This window comes from Trichoplusia ni, chromosome 7, assembly GCF_003590095.1.
Source record: "Trichoplusia ni isolate ovarian cell line Hi5 chromosome 7, tn1, whole genome shotgun sequence".
Classification (NCBI taxonomy): domain Eukaryota; kingdom Metazoa; phylum Arthropoda; class Insecta; order Lepidoptera; family Noctuidae; genus Trichoplusia; species Trichoplusia ni.
The window spans coordinates 2,369,653-2,391,485 of record NC_039484.1 but is presented as its reverse complement, the minus strand read 5'-3'; the positions used below and the strand labels follow the sequence as shown (position 1 = coordinate 2,391,485).

The 21,833-nt window shown below is 35.6% G+C and overlaps 5 non-coding genes across 5 annotated transcripts; 2 read left to right on the top strand and 3 right to left on the bottom strand.

Moving 5' to 3' along the window:
• Nucleotides 1-76: 76 nt before the first annotated feature.
• On the bottom strand, nucleotides 77-148 carry Trnam-cau. Its single transcript has one exon. It is a non-coding gene; the product is annotated as a tRNA-Met (tRNA).
• A 97-nt stretch (nucleotides 149-245) lies between these two features.
• Nucleotides 246-317, bottom strand: Trnam-cau. Its single transcript has one exon. It is a non-coding gene; the product is annotated as a tRNA-Met (tRNA).
• Nucleotides 318-409: 92 nt separating this feature from the next.
• On the bottom strand, nucleotides 410-479 carry Trnam-cau. Its single transcript has one exon. It is a non-coding gene; the product is annotated as a tRNA-Met (tRNA).
• Nucleotides 480-1,464: 985 nt separating this feature from the next.
• Nucleotides 1,465-1,536, top strand: Trnam-cau. The gene has a single exon. It is a non-coding gene; the product is annotated as a tRNA-Met (tRNA).
• Nucleotides 1,537-1,628: 92 nt separating this feature from the next.
• Nucleotides 1,629-1,700, top strand: Trnam-cau. The gene has a single exon. It is a non-coding gene; the product is annotated as a tRNA-Met (tRNA).
• The last annotated feature ends 20,133 nt before the right edge of the window (nucleotides 1,701-21,833 follow it).

Sequence of the window (21,833 nt, the reverse complement as noted above, 5' to 3'; positions counted from 1 at the left end):
TTTATTTTACATCATAAATTTATATCATTTAATGGTTTCTTCCTTTACTGAAGAAGAAATTGCGCAAAAAGAATACTAGCAGAGCGTGGTTTCGATCCACGGACCTCTGGGTTATGGGCCCAGCACGCTTCCACTGCGCCACTCTGCTGATGGCGTTATGTTGTGAATTAAGTCTAGTCTTTAGAAGGCTGACGCAATAAGAGCAAAATAAATGATGACCAAAAGTAACAATAACAAAAGAATACTAGCAGAGCGTGGTTTCGATCCACGGACCTCTGGGTTATGGGCCCAGCACGCTTCCACTGCGCCACTCTGCTTATGAAAGTGTGCTGTGAATTAGGTCTCCTCTTTAGGAGTCTGACGCAATAAGAGCAAGTTATGACTAGAAATAACAATGGCAAAAGAATACTAGCAGAGCGTGGTTTCGATCCACGGACCTCTGGGTTATGGGCCCAGCACGCTTCCACTGCGCCACTGCTGATGAAAGGTCGACATAAAATCGTGAATGATATATCTTCTCTTTATATGAAAAAAATAATTGGCGTTCGTTAGTCTCGCTAAAACTGAAGAACGGCTGAACCGATTTGGCTTATTTTAGTCTTGAAATATTGGTGGCAGTCCAGGGACGGTTTAAATGGTGCGAAACTATGGAAGAATTTCGGCAGACAAAAAGCAAACAAAAGTTGTCAAATCACCACGAGAATGGGTACTACGCGGGTGAAACCGCAGAAAACAGCTAGTATTATATAATTATGTTATTAGCAATAAGACCACCATTATACATTAAATTTATGCACTAATGATAATCGCTACTACAATTCTATTGGATACAATAAGGAATACTCTAATCTTATCTAATCTAAAAGATAATTTTATAACCTAAAGTATTGGATAAATCTAGATTTAGAAAATTTTGGGCTTTTATAATTTTATACCTAATGTAGTACTCGTATCAAGCGTAACAGGGAATAAATTAGAAATTTTCATTCTTGTACGAGCTCAATTTTTTGTTGTCGAGTCATGACCACTTGTTAGGTCCAAGAACCAAAGGTTTTTATAACTATTAAAAAAAAGACATCTGTCACGATTTATAAATTAAAAAGTCCAATTTAATTTGAATTGGCTTACTTGTATATATTTTCAAGATACAGACTTTTATAATACGTGCATTTGTACATTAAATTGTTTGAAAAATCTTCCACAAGATAGAAAAAAAAAACATTTTCATTTATTCATAATGTATGTTGTTTACTACTATCTCTTACTTTAAAAAAATAAGCTCTGAATTCGCACCCGAAGTCAAATAATCATATAGCTATTAGTGAACCTTAATTTAAGTTAGAGTGGCTGTAGTTATCTAGAAGTTAACAAAAAACCTGCGACATTTTTATATGTAATCCTAACTTGCTCTTATTGCGTCAGCCTCCTAAAGAGCAGACGTCTAATTCACAACACACTTTCATAAGCAGAGTGGCGCAGTGGAAGCGTGCTGGGCCCATAACCCAGAGGTCCGTGGATCGAAACCACGCTCTGCTAGTATTCTTTTGTTATTGTTACTTTTGGTCATAATTTGCTCTTATTGCGTCAGCCTTCTAAACAACACACTTGATTCACAACACACTTTCATAAGCAGAGTGGCGCAGTGGAAGCGTGCTGGGCCCATAACCCAGAGGTCCGTGGATCGAAACCACGCTCTGCTATCATTAATTCAGATTCATTTTTTTTTATATTTCGTAAAAACCTACACTTTGGATGTTATAAGTAAATTTTTAGCGCTGTCATGGGAGATTAGATAACGATTATTCAGATAAAGTTTTATAAAAACACGTGTAAAGTAAAAAAGGTGCGAGATGACAAACGTTAAACGCTTATTGTTTACCTACCTAGTATTGTTTACCAAAATATCGCTGCGAGTAAACAACAAAATCGATCCTCACATTAGCAAAAAAAACGTTGGTTACTTTTTCAACTATTTACACGAAACGATTTTTATTGGGGCAACAGAAGGTGCCGCCAATTTTATTAGGCTAGTACAACAATACTTTATGATAGTTGTTTGAAAAGGATGACGTAATAAAATTCAAGGAAGTAAAAGATACCGCATCTATGGTCCGTTGTGCATTTTATTGTATTGTCCGTGATTCCTGCAAGTCGGTTTTTGCGCGGTTCGTCTGTAGCCGCCACATTACGTCAGGGGGCATCATTATTGAATCGTCTACGTAGCGACCACCCGCGCGAGACACACGGTCGTGCACTTGGAAACACTTCACCCACTATTAGGAGGATTTCGCAAAAAAAATACCGACGATATCGGGAGAAGTAGGTTAAGGGTGTCTGTTTTGAAGATAATATAACTACACACTCGATTAGTTCGAAGCTCCAGCTGCGCTCAATGTTTTAGTTTCAGCGATAAAATTGTTTTCCCCTTTTCCTTACAAAGAGTGATGTTTTAGTTTAATGCCAAATTCCACTTAACCCTATTACTGTTTGATCGAGTTAAGTTGGATTTACATTCAAATTGCATCTTTTTGTGTTCAGATAATTCTGCACGCTATTTTCTACTAGCTTATCTCCCGATACCTAGATACCTATCGATAAAAGTAGATAGCAAAATATGATGTTGATTGTAATCAAAAATTCTTTAATATGGGAATCCATCAATGTGGGAACAAACTCCTTAATAGTATTTTCCTTTACCATTTGTTGACCTATTGTTTATTTTATTTTGCTAATACTGTTAATCAAAACACAGAAACAATTACGTGTTTTGTGTTCTTCAACGAAAGCTACGAAGAAGCCATTCTATTCGATTGTATTTCTTGATTAATCGTTGTGTTGTGGGGTCCACCTTGTGTGTCCTCGATAAATCTAGCCGGTGGCCAGTGAATTCTGCTAACAATTAGTTAAAAACCAATTCGAAGTATCTAATGCTCGCGGGCCGCACATACAGTGGTCCGCAGTCGTATTCGTTGGTGGCCGCAGACGGGACTATTCCAAATATTTGACAAATTGCAAGATTGTCCGTAGCGCCACGACGTCACGAAGCGATACGACAACGAACCACGGAAATGTCAAAGATCGATCGTTTAACAAGACGATGAGCTTTTGCATTTTGTTCTAACTGCACAGTCTTTTATAATTGAAGGTATTTCTTGCAAAAAGGGAGATTATGTTGTACTATCCTACCAGATTGCCGTCATCAAAGTACAGTTATTTATTCTCAGTAATGTCGAGATGACAGTCACGTTTTTTGTGACAGCAACAGACTTGGACGAAAATTAAATTAGTAATTCCGAAGTAAAATTCTGTCTTCTCTAAACTTTCTTAGAACATAATTAATGAATTTCTTGTAAATTGCTCAAACATTTCTTTGGAAACTTGGACAAATAACTATTAAATTATTGCGGTCGTTTTTGTGTTTGCAAAACAAAGCTAAACTCGTCAATTATTTTTGTCTTTAGAAACAAAACCTTAATTTAGAAAGAAAATGTTTATCTATTTTGTAAATATAGTTAATAATACAATTAATTATCGAGAATAATTCATCTAATTTTCTCTTACAAGATCCGTCTTATTTTAGATCGTACCTGTATGAATTCCACTCTCATAACAGTGCAAAACGTACAACATAATATGTTACACAATCAATATTGTCCAAGCAAGGCGGCGCTCGAAATAATCTCGAACAAGCGGTACACAAACAGCATTGGCAATAAAAAACAAAGGACTGATGCCTGCACTTGTCCACTGCTCAAGATTCCTAACACAGCTTCATTACACCGTCTAAATAATGACTTCTGATGGAAGTTTTCAATAGTCTCCGGCTCGGAATAAATCAAATAACTCCGTTGGATTTGCTGTCGTTGGCAAATGTGTCTTCATTCATGATGGTAGACCGAGCATTAGAATGGCATGGAGATGAAAACCGAACTGACAAGTTTTATTGCGCTGGCAAATCAACTTCTAATTTTAAATTTTATTATTTTTTCATTTCTTCAGAATGACATAGTTAACTTTAAGGAGTATGAATACCGTACCTTCCATCGTTGGCCATGAACAAAAAATATTCTGTGACAGACGCCGACAGGTTTGAGCAAAAATAGTCTGGACTGTGATCGGGTACGTACCGGCGGACAATACATTCATTATTGAGATGCGAGCGAGCACAGCTGCATTCGCTACTATGGAACCTCGAAAAGCTAGATATTATACGATGGTGCGAGAAGTTCTAAGCTCTTTTGTGGTTGGTGATTATGTTTGTGTGTGTTTTTTTGGTATGCAAAATACTAAGTTTAATCATATTTTGGGTCAAAATTTAAAGTGAGGAGTACGGAGTAAAGTTTGTCAATAAGCATAAACATGATGATGATGATGATATGACGGCTCTGATTACAGTAGATGTACAGTAGAGCTAGTAATGGAAATAAAAACAAGATTAAAAATCAATCAATTTCTTATTCCTATAATCTGATTATAGTAGTTGAACAATTTCAAAATAAGCAAAAAGAAAAAAACAAAACATAAAAATGCGTCGCAAGTAAAAGTTATCTGATTTTCATTTAAAATCCGAACCACAGATAAGTAAATTACCAGTCTAATCGAAAACATCAATGAACTCCAATAATTTCTATTCAAAAAATTACTTCTAAATATAGCCTTATAATATCCAAAACATTTCTTGATCGTGCTTCTATGGAACGTCATTCTATCGGCAAGCGATCTCTGGACAAAACGAAATAAAAGCTTAAAGATCACCGTTCGCGACCAAAATAGTGTTGGACTCTATTCAAAACTCTTTGGAATTACTATACTATTTGTTGCCATCGCCCATTCAGTAAGTCAACGCATCAGAGTAATTTGTAGCTACAAAAATTCGACAGATATTAGACGAATATAATTTTTTAACGTAACGCCTTGGTGTATGTTTACATTAGGTCGAATGGAACGCGAATGGCTTAAGTTATTTATTACACATATTAATTTTGATGATTGAAGCAAGCATTTTAATATGGTGTCTATTTGTAGACACTTAACCACGAAATGCTTTGGACATGTTGAATGCGATTGAATGGTGACTGGTGTTCACAAAGCGGGGAATGTCATGTGGAATTCTTATTGTTATTCTATGAGTGTGAAATATTGTGTTATCTTTGTCATGGACTAATTTTGAACAGATGTTTTCGGATTATTTTTGTAAGATTAAATGAAGAGTCACATAGTAAAGGCGTCAAATTAATTAGGGTCTCCAAAGGGACAGTGAAATAAATTTTCTCATTAGTGAAAAACAGTTTAGCTGATTATTCTTAAAAAAATGTTAGATAAATTGTATTTTAAATTATTAAAGCAAATTTAACTTTAGTACAAAGGCTTTAATATTTCATATAACATTAAACTTTCTTGCAAAAATATTAAAGTTGCAGACATCTCTTTAATGTAAATATAAAGTTATCTCTATAATCAACATACGAGCTAAAACTTTTTAACATTTTCCAAGTACTTTCATATTCAAAGAGGGCAAAATAGTATATTGTTATTTTTAATTGTATATTAAAATACATTTAATTTACAATTCAATCCCAATTGAATTGAATTATACGCTTAAACTACTTCCCTATAAAATTGAAATATTTTAAAAATACATATCAATGAAAAATATTTCAAAACAAAAAGTCCAAGCAAATTTCTTTTTAATTTATTTGAATATCGATAGCTATATTGAGCTTTATTGCGAAGTCGAGACTGTTTTTTAGCAATACGTTATTTTAAGAAAACAACAAAGACAACAGAAAAAGGAGGTCCGTCGAAGTCGTGCCCGGGATGTTATGTCCAGGCAGGGAACCACTGACATTCTACACATTAATTACGAAGCCAAGCCAGAGCACAAACGTTAAACAAAAGGTAATACACTCCGTACTTAATCTGATTCGTATTATAGCAGTCGTAACGCAACGTTCCCTGGATTTATTACAAAAGACCTGTTAAGAGTGTTTTGCACTGAAGAATCGCAACTTGGATCAGCAAAATGAAGCGTTAGAATGTTTTAAAACGAAACATGATTTATCGGGCCGGGCCGTGGTTTAAGAGCAAGCATTCGCTTTGATGCTTACGCGAAATGTAGCTTCGTGCAAAATGGAATTCTAGTTTCACACGCAACAAATGTGCTCATTATCTGATGAACTTTGCGAAGCGCGTCCAACTCGTAGACCAGTTAATAAAACAGAACGGAAAATATTGTGTGTAGTTGTTATTTCTCATTTATTCACATGTATATTATAAATACGAAAGTGTTTGTGTGTGCAAGTGTTTGTTAACTTTTCATTCATAAACGGCTCAAGCGATTTCGATGAAATTTGGTATGGATTTAGTTCACACATCCACAGTATATTTCGTAATAATATTCATTCATACCAAAGTGAAAAATCGGCTCACGTGGGCACGAGTCGAACCCTCATGATTGAAGACTCCGCTTGATCTGAAACTAGTCAGCAGGCGCCATATGGGTAAACCAGAAGAAAAGGCGCCCGATACTATCGCTTTCTGAAAACAATAATCAAAATGAATATTCTTCATTTGTTCTTTGAGGTAACTATATAAATACTCGTCTTTTAATCACTATCCGATCGATTAAAACATTTCATCGACAACCGTTTTGCTTTTCGATACAATATTGCCATTTCGACTATTGGTGCTCATTACAGCTACCAAAAGTGCTCTGTAGTACATTAATGTTTTAGTTTTACTGTCACATTTTTCTCTCACATTTGAAATTTGGACTTTCATTAAGTTCTTATGGCTAAATTTTACTTTATATATAGGTACAAAATGTGGACTATCTCTGTGCAAATATTGTCGCACTTATCAGTCTTTCATACTTTATTTTCTCTATAGAAGCCATTCTATGAAATGGCGTATGTCTTTCATTTTCTGTAAAAAATACTATTGTACCAGAAAATACTTTAGTGTTACTCTGAACTTAACTTTTGACAGTAAGCACCAAATTATCTTCCAAAAATTCACACATTATTTTCTTGTTCAATTCACTTTTGATATCTTAAAGTGCAAAATATCATAAGAAGACTATTAAACACCCACGACGCAAAACGCCCCCATGGGAACAATATATTTTTTATCAATAAATAGATCGGCAAGGACCCAATAACTCCCACGTAAACAAAGTCCCAGCAAAGTCAATAAACGTTGCAACAAAAAACCGGGGCCATACATAACGCTCGTAAATCGCTGTTCACCTCTATTCCATTGTTGGTCTGTGTCCCCCGCGTGTCGTCGCGGTTCGATCCCGATCGCTGTGTGAGAGCTTCGATGCTCTGTATTGGCTCTCTCACTGATATCATTAATGCACAACGGGAGATTGTGTTGCGCAATCAAAGTTAATTACTGCAATAACGACGCTTATTTTTACAAGCGATGTAGCGAAAAAAACATGTTAACTTCTCGATGGGTTCCGTGAGAATAATTTATTTTTTATCGTAGTAACTACGGATGTATTTGAAACTGTAGATTTTCTCAGAATATATATTAATATTAAAATTTTAACATGTTCCGAGTATTTGCGTTCCAATAATGGAGGTATAGCGAATTCTAATTCGCTTAAAACCGCTGGAAGGCAGTTAGAATTAGGTCGTGAACGATTTCAAAGCATACTTCCATATAATGATGTTCAGCTGAGCATAACATGCACTTCGAATGAAAATTGTGCCGAATTACGTAAATTATCTCAAATTATCGTTGGAGTCGGTTACTGTGGATGCTACCCATCATCTGAGGGAAGCATTAAGGCCCGCCCCGAGGCTACCCGTTGCGTGACAGCTACAAAATATTAATAATTATGATAAGTAATTACGGTCGATCAGATCCTTACGGGCGCACGATTCTTATTTTATGCAAATATACCTTAATTTGCCAAAACTTAGAGTTGTTATGAATTTCAACTGATTTAAAATTTGTTATTACTTATTTATATAATGATAGAAGTGAGTGATTATGATAATAATAATAAAGTTCATGCCTATTTCGGACGTAGAGACTACGTTAATCATAATGGTATGGGTAGATAACATTTATGGCAAAATGCAATTCATAATGTGCCCGTTTCATAATCTAACAATATCGAGTAGTTAGCAGTTAGGTAAGAATAACGTTTTAACACTGAAATGGATGTCATTAAGTGCAACTAAAGTTATTTAGAACTCCACAGCAAATATTCCATAAACTCATAATTCCTATACCACAAAGTCACCGTTACATTATAACACATGAAATGCATCAGCGCCATTTGTTATTAGTTTCCACATCACACGAATATATTTTGTTACATTCCCCGAACTATAACAATACTTGTAATATTCAGAACGCATGCACAGAAAAGTAATATCTAGAAACCGAAACGACTTGGAAACAGGAACTTACAAAGAAAGAAAATAAAGTGTAATCAATATCGACACTCATATAATGCTTACTATAGATGCTTAGCCCTTTAATACGATATCTAATATTTTTATTTGTGTGGTCTAAACGTCAATACGTGACGAAGATTTACTTACAACGTGCCGGCCGCACGAGGATTATGGACCCATCTCAAATTTTAAAAGAGAAAAAGTTTAATGTAAAGATCACTGACAAATTTGTAACAGAACAATGAATCGGATATTAAAGTATCTTCTTTCATGACACGGGCGAGCGGATGGGTAGGTAAGGCTGCGGTCATAGTGCTACGAGGTACCAAATTTCCGTAGATTTATTATTAACGACCATCGCGTGCCGAGTCAAGTTACTAATACTACTTCTCCGACATTACATAACTTCCAGGTACGAGCTTCAATTGTTTTAGTCGTGTCGATTACCACGATATTTAAGACCGGCTGTAAAATGCTATCTAAAAACTAAAGTTACCTTGTCGTGGCAACTTAAAAGCTGTGCTAAAGTAGTACAAAGCACGTAGCGGCGTGCGTGACATCAAGTAGTCTCCAGCGAGATTACCGTCGTTGTAGAATAACTTAGCTGCGCTGAACTATCGACGGCGTCCTTCGACCTACGCTCGCCGCATCGCTCATCGCTCCGCTTAATGCTCTGGTCGCACGCGACGCGACCGCTTGCGAACCTCTCGCTGGTGTTAAATGTATCCGCCTGCTTGTATCAGGTTACCGTACCAAAGGCGTGGGCATTGACATGTCCAACTTGTTTTGTTTTGTTCACTCGACCATCGTAAAGGTTGACTTTCTACGCGCATCGACGTGACGTCCCCACCGGTTGAATTACTTTAAACTTTAAAGGAGACGCTTGTCAAATGTCACCTCGAAGCAGTGTTGCCCCGGTACGAGCCTGTGAACACCAAACTCCGTGTAGTATCGAGAACTAGTCATATTATGATCACGTTATTCGAAATCGAATACGCATTAAACCAATCCGAGCGACAAAAATTGATGTTAAATTGGATCGGTTCATTTTGTGTCGAAATAATTAAATTTCGTGTTGGCACTAAATTATTTATTCGCACATTCGAATTAATGTAGTCGTAATTTCTGGACGCATTGAAATTATTTATTTCTGCGTAAAATGTCACTCCGTTGAAAAATAATTACGGTTGTGTTGGGTACGCGTCATGCTGGGCCGACACGGCCCTTCAACGGATTATTAAGATGTTCGAGTGCAGCGCGCATTTAGCGGGTTGTCTCTCATTGTTGGCGGACGAAGATATGCCAACTGATAATCGGAATGACCGAACCCGGAGCGACGACTCATTTAATGCTTGTCGATTTGAATGCGAGGGAACATCATACATAACAGCCTCATAATTAATATTTGTACTTCTTCTTTACAACTTTATTATTGAGGGGAATCGGTTTTGCGGTAATAAAAAATGCAGCGTAGCGGTAAAATTAAGAATGAATGTTTCCATATGCATTATTAATTACGGGTTATGAGCAATAGCTACTAATAAGGGCAAGGAACTTATCGTAGCACCTAAGCGCCACCACGCATCGCCGTTAGTCCGTGAGACCATCTATTGCTAAGACAATATTATGTTTTGTTTATTTATAGTCTCTATTGTGACGAGATAAAGTCGAGTATTAGATGGAGTGTGTATGAACATAGTTGTAGCGGAGTAAAACTAAGCACAACACTTGAATACATATTCGGTTATTATGTTGATAAAAACTGTCGCAACATGTTTGAGCTAAGTTGGGACACGGAGGGAATACATTTCGAATGCCGTTACATGTGACTGAGAACGTTGTGATGATGTCATTTGCCATCGTAACACCGTAATTATGTAGAAATTATTCAAAGTACAAGCTTTATATTTGAATTTAAAGTATGGGACTTACAACGAAATGCAAATTATGGATAATTAAAATGCCTTTTTCCTTGTTACTGGTTCTTTTGTTGCTTGCCTATGTTTACTAAAGCCCGAGGGGTAGGCGGACGATCCTGTTAAACATACACAATTTTCCATAACATTAAACTCATAACCTGTGCGTGGAAGCGAGTGTATTATCATTTACCAAGAATAATTCAGAATCCTGGAATAAGAACGCACCAACCTACGCTATAATTCTACTATGAAATCACTTTAAGCAAAAAATGCAAGTACCTATGTATAGTAAGTACAGTTTTAAAAACAATCAAACAAAAAAATTACGGTTACCTTAAAGTTTCTTTGACTATTAGCCCAGAAGGGTCTAGACATCAATAAGTACCATATATTTCATCCACGAACAAAGGAACTAACAAATTGTTATCGTCGGGATAAAAATGCAGCATCGTCAACAACAAACGTTACCTTTCTGAAAACCACTGCTTACTTATTCAATAAACGTTTACAGTGTGGGAACGAAATATAACCCACTTTGTTCTGAAGAAACTACAGCTATTTGTCAATGTGCATCCGTATTCTGAGAGCGCGTTTGAATTTACTTTTCTTTATTCTTGTTAAGTTTTTTAGTTTAAGATCATTTTTGGTTTTAATTTTGGTGTATGGTGTGTTTGTTTTGTATTTGGGTCAGGTGAACTGATTTTAGAAAATTAAATGGTTATAACATTATCTTAAAATCGGTAAAATGTTTGTTGGACAAGCAACATGGGCGTTTCGGTACAAAGAGGCTAAAGATAATTATCAAATTATTTAAGTGCCTAATAAATTAGCAGGAGCGGAGGAGAGGATTACCCCATGAGCATTTTTCGCCAATATTTTTTTCATATAGCGAGTTATTAGTAAAATATTTACACATACCAAAAGCAGTAAAACAGGCTTATTCTACTCCTCCAAATATTTTTTAACTAAGGCACTTAACATTTACTAACTATCACTTATAAAAAGAAATAAGTAGGCTTTATCCCCGCCATTCACTTTAGTAAATGTTATGAAATGTAGAAGCTCAGCTACTAGAACATAAGCGTCATCGCCTGGCCTCTCTCCAACTGTGTTGTAGTCGGTCACTAGTCCAACCAGTTGTGGCTTAATATCAATATACATTTACATCTGCTTTTCGTTTTTGCATCTCATGTTTGGCAGGGAAAAGGCTGGAGTAAATATCAACAGAATTTGGGAGGCAGAAAAAATAATCGTACGAGTTAACCGAAAAAACAAAAGAATCACCGGAATACGTAGCTACGAAACAAGTTCAAGACGTAAGTAAAAATTCCGCATAATAAACTCCAATAGTACACATGTCAAGTACAAGGCCGTGACAAACGCGACACCATCACTGCCACACGGAACACATCAAGGCATTACATCTAAATTTCACACCCGTAGACCTCTCTATAAACAAATACCACCCATTCACGGAACAATTTCACGCCCTATTTTACCCCTACGAATTTTCTAGTCCGCCAGTTGAAGGCAGTTGAAATTTCACGATACCCAGGCCTTTGTATGAGTATTTTTTATTACATACCATTTTAGTTTCTCCGAATAAATGACCTCCATTCTTTATTCAATTTAATTTTGCTGGTTACTCGCCATGGTGGAATAAATTGCTTCATTCATTTCTGGGACGCTATGATACACAATTATTTGCCGGCTACTGTAAATAATGAAGATTCGAAAGCAATTAGTCTGTGTGGTTTGTTAATGTGCCTTATGATAACAAAATTAAAGATTTATGACTTTATAAATTACAGCGAACGGTGGATATGAGAATGTTTGCTTAATTGGAAAATTATTCTTTGCATAATTATGATTAAAAACCCGGTTTCGTTAATATTACCTTCGCCATGGTCTGTGTGTACTGATGTTTTTTTTCTATGTTTTGTTGATTGGTTTACCTTACAAGAGTGGAGGTACTTACTTCCAAATAAACCCTTAAAATGTTTAAGGATGGAAGTTAACTCAGTTTTCCTCAAACTTATGCCTCCGCATAGGTTTTTGAGGCAAATAGTTGGGCTCGACAGGATACGGACGACGAAAATTGAATTTTCAATCAAACTAAATCGAAAATACAAGTTGGTCTCTCCGTTCTCCCACATTTTCGTGAATTTTATTATATGCTGAGTTGAATGTGTTCATTCTGGTAGGTTTTTTGTACGTAGTATGTCGTAGTCGTCTTAAAGTGCTTAATAACTGGTACTAGCTACTTTGTTTACTTAATAATTTAGATATATTTTTAGGCTCGCACTAAGGCTGTTTTATATAATACCAGCTCTCTCGACAAACTTCCTACCGCCTAACAGTGGGTGATAAACATAAAAATGAAGAATAAGCTAAATATCCTATCTTTCAAGTTGCATAAAATCACACATCGCGAGTAAATTTGCTTAAAATTGGTAAGTAGTTTAACGGATAAATAATGTGACACTTCATTTAGAACTTTACATTGAAAAATTACCAGTTCTAAAATAAGTTGTTAGAACTATAATTAAAAATAAGTATCACAAAGCCTTACTACGAGTACCTTCCCGATTAAGCCGTCCATAGAGCTTCTAAAAAGAAAACTATCTAAGGCAAAAACAGTTTTTTCCCAGATTCTCATAAGCTCATGTCCCAGTTCTCAGAACCCTCCCACGTCAATACCGATACTAATATACCAGTATTGACGTTTTAATCTGTCGGATGTAGCAAAACTGAGAATTGAAGTTCCCTCGCCTTTCCCTTTTGTAAGATCATTGGGTTCAGTTTTATTTACTCCCGTATCAAGAGATGTAAAGAATACTGTGGACTTTGGAAACGGTAGCCAGCAAAAATAATTTATTTGCCAAAGAAATTTAATACTTTGTTTACTTAATAAGGCAGTAAATTAATAATTTAATAAGCAAATATTAACGCAGTATGCAGTTTCGTAAAACGTTTATTGCTCATTTTTGAGGGACTCAATTGAATTCGTAATTTGAAATGCTTATCAAAATGACAGTTTTAAAAACAAATTTTAATATTTTATTTAAAGCGGTACCATTTTTGGGAAGTTTATTGAGAACCGTGTAGCCAATACTGAAGTCGTTTGACGACTACAATTATTTGTACAGTGCGGACCAAAAGTGTTTATGCTAATATGGAAACTTGTTGCATATTATATTTTGTTTTGGGTATTTAATTGAGAATAATGCTTTGGTGCTTCTTATTATTTTTATTTTTTAACACCGACTCAATCACTATGAAATTCTTATGTCTCGGAGGGATTCACAAACATTCAAGTCAAATGCAAAAAGACACCCAAACTCTAGGCAAGCATTCGTGGATCACACAAACGCTTGTCCTACGCGGGGATCGAACCCGCGACACGTCGTGCTCAGTGGGTTTGGCTTGGTGACCTCAACTACTCGGCTATCCGTGCAGTCAACCGTCGCTCTGGTCATCCCTTCTAGCAGTTTTGTTTCCTTGTACTTCGCAGTAAGCGGTAGATGTTCTCCACAGGACGCCACTCCTCAGCTAAGTGATTTTATTTGTGTCCACATTCCGATGTGTATCAAATTACGCGGCCTCGCGACCAGCTGTTTGATCGATTGTCTGCCGCCTTGCTAAAAGCACTATATTGACTCAAATAATTATCTCCGGGGAAATTGTGTTGTATGAATTTATGCGTTCACCTTACATGGGTCGTACAAGTTATTGTTTGGAACTAACCGTTTTTAAGAGAACTACATACTTAGTCTCGTTTTGTTTCACGTTATAGTTTAAATTGAACGTTAAAGATTCTGTAGAATTGTATAAAGGTATCAAAAATACAACATGACTGTAGTCATATAATAAGTGTCTTCTCCTTAAATTACTAATCTTGGTATTATAGAAATAAATACCATCAAAATTCTCTTTAACATACCCGAACCGATCAAGAATCCCTTGGAGATGTAAATTCTATTCAAAAGTAATGTAGCATAGCAAAATGGAAATTACACGTACGATATTGGACAACTTCACTGGTCCGACTGCGTCTTGTCTAACAAAGCTATTCATTTGTGCACAGTTATCAGGCTTGGCTGAACTCAACAACATTAGTAGTGCCGGCACCGCCCCAGGACTTGATATGTTAGCCATCAAGGATGTAACTTGAAAGTTTCAAGAGAAAATGTTTGAGAGCTTTGCTCTTGTCTGCCCTTAAGCAACTGTTAGTCTTCTGAAGAGTGAAAACATGGCATATAATTGACTTTCCAGACTATCAAAGAAAGGTTACCTAAATGTCGGTTTCTTGGAACTAAGTTTGATAATGTCGTTTTGTGACTCAATTTATACATTTTTATTTTTTTAATGAAAAGGTAGCTACATGTTACTCTTCTTAGAAAGGCCAGGGTCTCACAAAACAGTACACACTGTTTGACTGTGAGATCGAAAATTAATATAGTTTAACTTAAAATTAATCATTGAAATCCTCGTTTAAGGTACTAAGAATTTTAAAAATATGTTTCTTAAAAGTTCTGTCTGAATAAGAAAAGGAATTTAAGATTTCGAGTAATTGCTAAAATCTGGGGAGGATGAACCTTACATATTAAGTTATTACCAATATTGGATTAAAAAATAGTATAAAATGTTCACAACACAATTAATGTATTATTATAACTTAACGAATATGATGCGGAATGTATCCAATAAAATAAACAACAATATCTGTACTATGAGCTCTTAAAATATTCTGTCGTTATGGAGTAAGCGGGACGCCGATATGCTTATTGTAGTTTTCTATCTCGCTTACACAATGCCAACAATTCGCAGTTCCGATAGGTTGATGTGTTAAATGACTCGGACCGGTTGCAATAAAACTGTTGCGGGCGGCATAATGTTAACATTTGACATTTTTATGTTCATTTCACGCGAATATAAGTTTGTTGCTTCCTTCTATTCGTCTATTATGACTTATTTATTCTTATTGTGGTGTGGAAACTCGATTATTGTGTTTGAACCTATACATCTTGTTATTTTTTCTCCCAAATTCTGCTAGCTTTTGTAAAATTACTACCATAAATTGTATATGCGATACAACGGTTTTGAGACAAATACTTTTGAATTCTAAACGCTTGTTATAAAATACGATCTACTTTCTTGTTTCATTTTATTTTAAGTCAAATGACAGTATTCCTTCAACAAATCTTTTGCAGGTTTTTCTATATTCGCTACACAAATCTGATCTATGAATAAATAAAGAATCCTGATGCACAAATGTTATGTGAACAATCCACGAATTTTCATGACATGCAATGTTATGACTTTGAATGGAAATATTTCAAAAAGAAAACGGTAAATTGCAAACCTCTGTCGTAGATACTCCCATATCCAATATTCGTCTTTCTATTCTTTATGCAAATGTAGAAACGCCGAGACGCGGGCCAACCTTATCCAAGGGTGTCACTCTCAGCTGTGGAATCGATTTGGAAGTTTATTCAGGCTGACAACGCGTGAAGCAGGGCTCAGCTCGAAATCTATTCCACTCTGTACACCTATATAAGCCGACGTCTCAACTCCGAGCACGCGTATTACTACAGCGTTCAAACGCCGATTCGAATTTGGTACGCGAGCGCTATCCAAATCCAATCTATCGAAAAAAATTAGAGTCGAACTTGACTGGGACTTACAAGCCTATATTGGAGTTGTCAGCTTATAGGTATTCCACTGAAATCTAAATTAAGCGCTGCAGGGTTGTCATTGTCATTGTTCGCATCGGACAGTTCACGTTAATAATCTTTTGTGATGTTGTACATTTAAATAAGTTGGTAGCGTTGTGGAGATAGCATCGAAATTTATGTGTTTGGGGTTACGAAACGGTGGTCGCGTACAATTGGATGTGACAGACAACGCGCACAGTTTCCCGGAACGGCTCAGTCGAACACAGATCTGTCGTGAAATTGGAATATTGTGAAAATAAATGAGTTTGTAGATAAATATATTGCTTAAAGTAATACCATTTAATCAGATTGTACTTTTTTAATTAAATGTTTTAACAGAAACACTTAAGTGCTTGTATGACTATTGCAATAAATAGAATTTCAATAATCCATACTTTAAATACCCATTTGTATAAAATACACGTTTAAACATATCTTAAACTTTTATTATCCACTTCTATTTTTACACCTCTTAAACAACAAATGGATATGCCCTTTTAGCAGGCTTTTATAAGGTTCACTAGATAATATTCACACCGTCCTTAAAGGAAACAGTTTCATTAATATACATTACGCGATAATCCTATCTTACACGTGTTAATATCAAAAAGTTAATTTCACACTTAACGTAGCGCAGTACTATGAAAAGCCTATATTAAGGTCAAAATCATGCATTATCCTGTTTTAATTACCATAATAAGGCAGTAAAAGCAAAGAAACTGCGTAAAAGAGACAGAATATTACCTTAATGCAATAAAATATGAGTTTTAATGCGAAACGAGTTCGCGCTAAGGTGCACGCGATATGGGGCAAAAAGAACAATTATCATTACTTACGATTGTCTTTTATTTGTACCACAGCGTATCCAAACATGTGTTTATTGGTTGTCGAACTGAACTTAATATTTGAAACGTTCAGTTTTATTAGTCTGTCTTGCGTTTGCATACATTATCTGCATGTGGCTGTGGAAAACGCCGAAGCAAACTCGATAGCGATTTAAATTTTGTTTCGCTTTTCGCTGCGTATTTTAACAATGATTCGATATTGCCCTTTTTGTTTGGATAATAAAATACGGGTGTGAAGTAACTGCGATACTTTGGTTACAAATATATTTGATTGTCCTAATTTTACATTGGTTTTGTAACCTTTAGTGTTTATTTCGATGTACTTTTATAACCGTTGTTGTGAAGACAGGTAATGTACTAAAATGTGTTAAAATTGTCGCCGTTTGCCTTTATAGTGTTAAAATTATTTCTTGGATTTCTTCAAGTCCAAACTACAAGAAGGACTATCAAGTCTTAAAGGCGTTATAAATTCGAACTTTCTACGTAAACAATTCTCAATATAAACAAAAAACAAACGCTATCTATCTCGCATCCCGCATTTTGTTTTTAGGATTCAAGTTGCGAACGTTTTCATGGAAAATGCTAGTCGATTGATAAATTCAAGTAGAAAGGCCTTTGAATGCTCGTGACAGGCGGTTCCTAGCCTATCCATGCATTGATACATGAAAACATAGAATTGTTTGTCCCATTCATCTTCAGTATATCGTACAAACTATGGCTCGTACGAATCTCTATGATGAATGCAAAACTGTCTGTGCCGGGCGACTTGTCCGAGAGCCTAGCAGACCAGTTTTACGCTTTACATCTGATAGCTGTGATTAAAAGAATGATGGATAACGTGACTTGGTGACAGTAGGAAGTATTGTTTTAAGATTAAATTCAAGCAGTAATAAATCACTAGAGAGGTAGCTCGTGGCTATGCTATAACCGCATAAGTGACACGATCACAGGTTAAGCTACGCTTGACGCGGTTGGTCCGTAGATGGGTCACCAATTTTGTCATAACGAGAACCTCCATGTTTCGGAAGGCACGTTACATTGTGGGTCCCGGCTGTTATTCCTACATCTTTGACAGTCGTTACAGGTAGTCAGAAGCTTGAAAAGTCTGACAACTAGTCTAATCAAGGGGTATCGTGTTGCCCAGGTAACTGGGTTGAGGAGGTCAGATAGGCAGTCGCTCCTTGTAAAACACTGGTACTTAGCTGAACCCGGTTACACTGAAGGCCGATCCCAACTTAGTTGGGAAAAGGCTAGGCCGATGATGAAAGCACTGGCAAATAGAACTTGTGTCATTTACAGAAGGATACGAGGGGTCTTAAACTTTAAATTAACAAAAATAAATAAATTAATGTTTAAATTATTTTCTAAGTATTTAATTTCTGAGTATAGTTAGGAGTCCTTAGACAACTAGTAATTATTTCTAACTTCGTCATTATTTTACATAATTAGATTCCACTAACCTCGGTCATAAAACTTTAGAATAATTTTCTTGTAAATAATTTAAGCTACTCTTAAGTCATTTATTAACATAGACAACGGCGGCCCAGAATATTATAACAAGTCAAGAGTTTTATGAATAATGTTGACCCAAAAAACAGTGAAGTTAAATTAAAATTGGGCAAAAAATACAACAACTAATAAATTGGATACAAGAAACTATCTGTGTTTTAAATAACGTTTTTAATTTTAATTAATTGATAACATTCTTAGTTTTGACAAGATTATTTTAAAAGTTTGTTTGGTTTTAATAACTTTTAAGCCGACCTCATTTAGACTTTTTCAAACAATTATATTATTGGTGATAAATAAAACTTCTTTGTTTTCACAGACGAGGTTTATTAGGAACATTGGGCGTGCAGCGGTGTAACCATACTTTACGAGAATTTTTAATATCACCAGATCTTTTTTATATTGAGGCAAATTTTCTCTATCACGTTTTCTAAGTTAGGTACTATCACTGCCAGAGGTGTAAATGAACCGAGAGAGCGGTTGACACTACGGAATATCCTTGTATGTTCTTAGTACCCCTGGTTTACTAGCCAAGCGCCCCGTGTATGGGCACCACATTAAAACTTCGGTTCAGTAAAAATGAGGAACAAATAAAATAGTCCTGTAATACTGTGTTAGTCTTTACAGCCAGTAGCAAAGGTAGTAAAGACTTTAAGACGCCATTAAAGTGTAAAAATAAAAGTTTCTCTTTGAAACGAATGCTGATTCAAATTATAGGTAAACTTCCATTGATCAATTCTATTCTATTTTTAAAAGTCGTTTAACTGGTGATAGCAATTAAAGTTTAATCAAAGATCTGGGAGCATCCGTTTTCACGTGATTTTTAGAGTTTGTTGTTTGAAGTTTATATATCGTAAATTACTGTTAAATTAAGCTTGGGTTTGGTTTTCTTTCACTTTGAGATAATTAAAATGTTTTTATACTAATGAATTACCACTATTGAATTTAGTTTTCATTTACTTGGAAAACAGTTAATCCGGATCAGAAAGCTAGCAGAACACAACTTAGTTATACACAAGCAGAAATATGAAATACCCAGCTTAAGGCACAAAAATATTAATTTAAATAAATAATAAAACTAATTTTTCTTACCAAAATAAAATTTTATGTTATTTAATAGACATTACGTAATCGGTTTAAGGTCTCAAGGAGCTACAAAACGACTATCTTAGAAATGAGAGGAGTTTTAGAAACATTTTTATGAGCAAAATCCCTATTTCGAAGTAACGCTCTTACATAGAGAAAGCTACAAAATTTTACGATCGTTTGATACGCCATATTAAGACCAAACTTCGTGATGTAATCAGCACAAGTTTCTATGACACGAAAAAAGTCCTAATTATACTAATAACGTGGATGAGCTAAAATAGGATGAATATTAAAAGCTTAAGACTACAGCAACTGTGGAATCGAAATAACGTACTACGAGGGCGTAGAATAGAATATCATTTTTACAAACGGAAGTTTTCTTTTTCAATCAATCATTTAAAACATCCAAATAAAATGAGATTTATTAAATTTATGAAAAAAAAACATGGATTTCTCTCTATTACTCTCTATCCTTATACACAAACTTGTCAACTCTTCTGTTCATTCTGTTCTGAACGTAATTTCACTTTAAAATCACTTTCCCCAACACAACTTAAAATTAAAAATAAATCTAGTCTATTCCCCAGCGCATCGCTGTATGGCCTTATTACACGCAACGTATTCCTGGGTGGGCCGAGCTGGGACCAATGACGACAGAATTATCGACAATTATGCTTCAACGTCGTCTGACAACTGGCGACTGTCATCCACGGATGACGTTCAAGTGGTTTAATTGCTCTCGCGGTGAGTCGCTCCGAACAATGTGTATGAGTAATTTTGTTCGAATGTTTAGTGATGTGCGAAGGTTGTCTTTTGGAGACAATAGCAATTGATTTCACCGAGTAATGGTTGTTAATTGAATGTTATGACGGATATGGATTATTAAGGTTAATGATTCAGTTTGTTTAATAATAGATATGTCTTTTGTATATTCGTCACAATGTTTTGGTACAAATTTTTGTTAATTATATACTCCATTTAAAATTAGATTTTTACAACCTTCAACCTTTATTAAATCTTAACTGAATAAGACTTGATAAACGGCAGAAAATTAAAACTATAAATTCCCACTACAGCCCAAATATGACAAAGGTTTGTGAAACCATGGAGTCTAATAAATATGTGGTATGTAACCGAACACAGCGTTCACAAAGCCTCGCCCAGCCGCGGTAAGCCCGCCGCCTCGCAGCCGATTGGTCCTCAAATCATGGCTTACGTACTGTATAGGGTTTCAGCATCACATGGATCACACTGGTAATGCCACGTCACTCCGATAAAACTTTTAAGCTGTTTATAAAAGGGATTTTTTGTAATGGCTTCTTAAATGACGTGTAGGTGTGAAGGTTTTCGTTAATCTGGTTTACGGTGTACGTATCGTGTGTTTCTAAATTTAAAATGATCGTGTTTCCGTTTAACCTGTACGTGAATTATTTTTCTATACATTTCTTCGTTACATATCAAATTATTGTAGTAGACAAAGTTACCCTAAGCCTCAATGCGATAAAAGAAACAAAAGACAAATATAATAGAATAGATACAATAGGAACGTTCAAATACAATCATGTATAACGCTTGGGCAACACTTTCATAAGCGCTTAACAAAAACCAAAAACAAGAAGACGACCTCGCCGTATCTGTACAAGGTTCGCAACCTTATTGCCAATTGACATCCAGACACGAATACCGCTTTTGGTCGTGATCGAATGAAAGAAAGATACTCGTTATTTGCGAGCCGGCGTTCGCCCATAAACGTTATCACTAACTAGCGATCGGGGCGGATCGATCCCCTTGATTCGCTCACGAAATTAAGGAAATCGCTCATGGGGATATTATTCTCGGCGTCAAAGATACCATCTGCTCTGGATGTAGAAGATTTGCGCAGTACTTTCACGTGATTTTTTCGGATGTTTGCAGAAGTTTTTCTTGACGACGTGCTCTTATCTGTTGATGAATCTACGCCAATGGGAAAAGGTTTGGCACAAGAAATTCTGTTTGAAGTTTCCAGAAAAAACACAGATATAAAAGTTAACGAATGTCGGGTGTACGTGGCAGGATTAAACAGCGAAAATAATTAAATTTCAAATAAGTATTAATTCTGTTAAGGCTGCGAGTTGACGACCCTATAAAACGTTATGGCCTTTCAAAGATAGCAATTAATATGAATCTATTAAGATCTTGATTACTTTGTTTAATCGTCTAGATTAAATTAACCTTTATCTAGATTATAAGTATCGTATAAATAATCAATTACATCGTTTCGATTTGCAGTAATAGTCGGCTACTGCATCTGCAAGGTGAAATTTATTTACCATAAAACATTTTTATAAGCATTGGTGGTTT